Source organism: Rhinoderma darwinii, chromosome 4 (assembly GCF_050947455.1).
Source record: "Rhinoderma darwinii isolate aRhiDar2 chromosome 4, aRhiDar2.hap1, whole genome shotgun sequence".
Classification (NCBI taxonomy): Eukaryota; Metazoa; Chordata; class Amphibia; order Anura; family Rhinodermatidae; genus Rhinoderma; species Rhinoderma darwinii.
Window position 1 is genome coordinate 61,890,134 of NC_134690.1, and position 5,617 is coordinate 61,895,750.

A 5,617-nucleotide genomic window follows, 5' to 3' on the forward strand; every position below is an offset into this window, starting at 1 on the left:
GTGAAGAGAGGGACGCGTCACCAAGACAACGGCCGGGTAAGTATGAATTTCTTTAACTTTTATTACAGAAAAGGCTGTCCCTTCTCTCTATCCTGCACTGATAGAGAGAAGGGGCTGCCGATTAGTGCAGTGCTATTTTGCCGCCAAAAACGTGCCCGTAAATACGGGTGGAATACGGGTGACACTGGACCCATATTTACGGGCACGGGTCCGTAAATACTGGTGCAAAACGGGTGGAATACGTGTGACACCGGACCCGTATTTACGCCAGTATTTACGGGTGGGAAAAAATACGGTCGTGTGCATGAGGCCTAAAATTTCCACAGCATTATTGACGGTCTATGTTAGGGCTTGTCCACACGTAATGAAATTGCTGTGTTATCTTCCGTCCGGAATTGCAGACAGAAAATACGCAGCGGAATACAATAGAATCAAAGTGGGTGTGATTTAACAAATGTCATCCACACGCAGCAGAAAAATTCAGTCCAGAAATTCACCTGCGGTGCCTAATTTTAGTTCCGCAGGATGTCAATTATTGCTGAGGAAAGTGGACTGATTTCCTGCTTTTTTTTATATGTAATGAGTAATTTGCTGCGGAAACGCTGCAGAATTTCTTACAGGGAGGAGAAATGACAACACAAAATAAAAAAAATAAAAAAATCGCACCAAAAATTTGGATTATTTTCTGCAGTATAAAAAATACGCATGAAGTGGTGCGGATTGTCTGCTAGTTAATGTGTAGATGCTGTGGAAATTTTCTGCAGCAAATCTGTTACGTGTGGACAAGCCGTTAGGCCTCATGCCCACTTCAGTTTTTTTCGTCATGGTGCTAGCCGTTGTTTTACTTGCTAGCACCCTGACACATTCATTTCAATGAGGCCATGCACACTTCCATTGTTCTAACGGAATCGTGCGGCTAATACGTCAAAAATAGGGCAGGTCCTACTCCTGCCCGTTTTTGATGGAACAGTCTCGGCCTTTTCATTAAATTTGGTCCATGAAACAACGGACTGAACACGGAAAAACGCCCGAAATACCGGAAGCAGAAAAACGGCGTTCTGTTCCGACGGACCGTCTTGAAATACGTCCGCGTAAAAAACGTCCGCGTAAAAAACGGCCGCGAAAAAGAAGTGCAGGTCACTTCTTGGGACGTTTTTGGAGCTGTTTTTCAGACTCTATTGAAAACAGCTCCAAAAACGGCTGTAAAAAACTCCCTTAAAAACAGCTCCGTATTTTCAGACGTTTTTGACTCAGCGTGTGAACATACCATACCCTAAGGGTATATTCCCACACAAACTTTTTCAAAACGGCCGCGTAAAAAAACGGCCTTTCGGAACAGAATGCCGTTTTTCCCATTGATTTCAATGGGCAGATGTTTGGAGGCGTTTCGCTTCCGATTTTTTGGACCAAAAAACAGCCGAAAACACTCTGTAAACATACCGTCAAACTGACAGACAATCTATTAGGCAATGCAATGGGCAGTTACTAAAGGCAGACCTGGGGCCTTTATCTGGGCCACGGCTACCATGGAAACCCACCGACACCCCGCGATCATGTCGCGGGGGTGCTGATGGGGTGACAGAGGGCTGTCAAAAAACACCATAGATGCCCCGATCGCCTTTGAGTACTCTGCAATTCCGGCAGGAGCCTGGCTGCATATAACAACCGTGCTCCTGCCGCAGATCTCGTGGGTACAGTGGCAGTACCCACGAGACCCGAGGGACGGATATATTCATCACAAACACCTGCTTTTAACAGATATATCCTTCACTAGTTGTTAAGGGGTTGACAGGGATTAGGAAAGAAAAAAAGTATTCATGGGCTATGTCTCGTATTGCAAAATTTTGCAAGGTACCACCAGAAAATACCACTTCCAAACGCAGCAACATTCTGCCATGCAGGTTTTTATTCAATTAAATAGATTTTCCTATGAATTACATTACAGTTTAATAAAGTTTAGCCTTGTGACTAAGAAACTAACAAACAGCTTGCAATAATAAAAAAAAAACTATTTAATTTCAAGGGGATATACTTTTAACTAGCTGTACATAATAGACAGACTTATATTTTCACTCACAGTCGCCGCTCACGTCTGTAATTGTCGGCGCTTTACATTCAGAAAATGGCCGCCATTTGTGAGCGTAGGCGTTCCTAGCGCTTCCCGCCACTGACATGGCCGTCCCTGCACTACGCAGACATCAATACACATATTAAACGTCCCTTGACCTACTATATCGAATACTCTCCATACAACTGAGGTAATAATGTCATATGTAACTATGATAAAATGGCGCCCCTGTGCCCGCTCCTCACCAGCTGTAGTAGACGCCAGGCTGGCGGCCTCTGCGCACCGCGTAGTACATGGTGTCAGGTTATTACAAGTAGGACACTCGTTTTATGCCACCTCCTCTGTAGAAATGATGTCCATGAGCAGCTGCTATTATAAGTGAGTGGGCGGGAAGTGTGAGGACACGCGTGTGGGAGGATTTATCATCTGTCCTGTTATAATATATGGATAATATGAGCTATAATAAATAGCGGCTCTCCCCTCCACAGGCTTCATGCCGGGTCATTCTTTTATTTTAGGATGAAGTTGAGCCTGCACCTAAAAACATGCAAGAATAATAATAATAACAGGGTGGAATTGTGGGGGTTGCATTAGTTTCATATATAAGGAGTGCCTGCATTGGGGAGATGCATAATTTTGCCAAAAATAGCGCATATTGGGGGATGTGTGCTAATACTATGTATGAACAGTGAGCCAGTGTCTTCCTCAGTGCAGCGTGCGCCACTTTGGTTGTTTTCTGACACTTTTCTAACCAAGCCTATACCCCTGGCCACAGGTGCACATATATGAAAAAGCGGAACAGGGGCTTTGTAAATAAGGTCAACACCCGCAGGCGAGACACGGAGTAAGCAGTCACATTTGGTACCATTTATGGATTTAATAAGTATTTGCGTCAAAAATGATTAGGCTGAGTTCAACCTGGTTTTGCTTGTCGTATGCCCTAGGAATGTTCCCGGCGCATAGATCAAACATATCCATAGGCCCTCATTCACTCACTGAGGTCACAAGCGCGTGCTTTTGGCTTCTGTCAGGCTGGTATACGTCAGTATAATTTTTTTTCAACTGTATGGAATAGCGCATTCTGCTGCACTATTCCATACAGCGGCATCCTACATTCAAATGTTTACCATATGGTATGCTTTTGTTTTTTTAATATGGTAGCTTGTGGGTGACGAATGCCACTGTATGCCCATACAGTGGCACCCATTAGAGGCAATTGTCAGAGGTATAAGACCCCATGCACACAACCGTAATTTTGATCCGCAAACGTGCAGTTGTGGCTGTATACTATCCACAATTGCGGAGCAGCAATTGTGGATAGTATAAAACACATGCTAACTGATGGGTCAATGCACACGACAGTGCATTGCTCGGACTGCAATAAAATAGGAAATCTCATTATACATTCCGCAATTGCGGTCCGGGCTCATTGTAATTAATGCACATTTTCTTTGCGCGGCCAGTGATTGCGGATGGCCCGCAGATGACACTCCACTGCCCATCCGTGCTGTAATCACGGACCATGCACACAGCTACGGCCGTGTGCATGAGCCCTAAGGGTATGTTCACACGATTAACAAAATACGTCTGAAAATACGGAGCTGTTGTCAAGGGAAAACAGCTCCTGATTTTCAGAAGTTTTTTGAGCAACTCACGTTTTTCGCTGCATTTTTTACGGCCATTTTTTGGGCTGTTTTCATTGGCCTCTATGAGAAAACGGCTCCAAAAACGGCCCAAGAAGTGTCCTGCACTTCTTTTGAAGAGTCGTCATTTTACACGCCGTATTTTGACAGCGACGCGTAAAATGACAGCTCGTCTGCACAGAACATCGTAAGACCCATTGCAAGCAATGGGCAGATATTTGTAGACGTATTAGGGGCGTTTTTTTCAGGTGTAATTCGAGGCAAAAACGCCCGAATTACGTCTGAAAACACTGCGTGTGAACATACCCTTAGGGTATGTTCACACAGCAGCCTCCGTCACGGCTGAAATTACGGAGCTGTTTTCAGGAGAAAACAGCTCCGTAATTTCAGACGTAATGGCATGTGCAGACGCTTTTCGCTGCGTCCATTACAGACGTAATTGGAGCGGTTTTTCTATGGAGTCAATGGAAAACGGCTCCAATTACGTCTCAAGAAGTGACAGGCACTTCTTTGACGCGCCGTCTTTTGACAGCGGCGTGTAAAAAAAATGACCGTTGGCACAGAACATCGTAAAGCCCATTCAAATGAATGGGCAGATGTTTGCCGACGCTTTGGAGCCGTATTTTCGGATGTAATTCGAGGCTAAAACGCCTGAATTACGTCCGTAAATAGGGTGTGTGAACCCAGCCTCACTGTTCAGATGCTGTGGTCACTATTGAACCCGACATCTAAGGGGTTAAATGTCTGAAATCTGAGTTATCTGTGATCCCAGCCATGGAAGGCGGGTGCCAGCTGTTTGAAACAGCCGGCACTCGCCGCTTATGGCGCAGGGTCAGCTCCTGAGCCCCCGCCGTCTTGGGATAGTGCACATCCAACGTGACTGTACATTGAATGTCAATACTATTATATGTAGATCAGTGTTTGTGATGAGGCAATTATTTGGTGTTGGTTGGTAATACGGGACATTTATGGATCCAGATTCCCCGTTACATAACATAACTTTGGAGTTTATAGCGTCCACTCTTGCAGCAGAAAAGCGATTCCTACTTTTTCAGTCATATTCCAAAAAAAAGTTTGTATCACCAAAAGTGGTGAATGCAATTGGTTAAAAGCTACCGTATTACATCTGTGTTTATAGATTACAGCAATTGTCTATGTTGGGCGTATATCGGCAGCAGTGCCCACGGCAGTGTGAGCTAGAAAATACTTCCCTGGTGTGGATGCTATAATTGGTGGACATCTTTGTGTAAATATGGACTTACAAAGAGAGGAACCGTGTAATAAATTGCAGTAAAGCCCTGGACTTGGGCTCCGTTCCGACGGAACGTCGGAGCTTTCCGTTAGAACGGAGCCCTGACTGACAGAAACGGAAACCATAGGTTTCCGTTTCCATCAGCATTGATTTCAATGGTGACGGATCCGATGCCCGTGGTGTCCGTTTGTCTCAGTTGTGTAGGGGTTCCATTGTTTTGACGGAATCAATAGTGACTGAACCCTTGCACAACTGAGACAAACGGAAACTTATGGTGTCCGTCAGGGCTCAGTCAGTCAGGGCTCCATTTTGACGGAAAGCTCAGACGTTCTGTCGGAATGGAGCCCTGGCGCAGATGTGAACGAAGCCTAATCTAGGTGGTGGCAAGAGGGTGAATAGTTTGTAGGACCTGGAGGTAATTGGGATGCAGTTATTTTGGGACAAGCGTTTATTGTGACATTGGATGTTTATGGGTGTCAGCACACTCAGGAGCGGGGCCCGTGTTTCCTGTGGGCCCTATCGCTTCAGTGTACCCTATATAGGGATATGTTCCTGTTTTATTGCAGCCATTGGTGGACTAACATATAACAATCAGTGATTGCGACATTATAAGCAGAGCACATTTAGTTCAGCATGTCCGGCCATCTTGTGTTA

The 5,617-nt window shown here is 45.1% G+C and overlaps 1 protein-coding gene across 1 annotated transcript in view; it reads right to left on the reverse strand.

The window, feature by feature from the left end:
* The window catches only part of RPS7 (ribosomal protein S7), a 187,302-nt gene that overhangs the window by 144,252 nt on the left and 37,433 nt on the right, over positions 1-5,617 (reverse strand). The gene's annotated exons all lie outside the window — the stretch shown is intronic.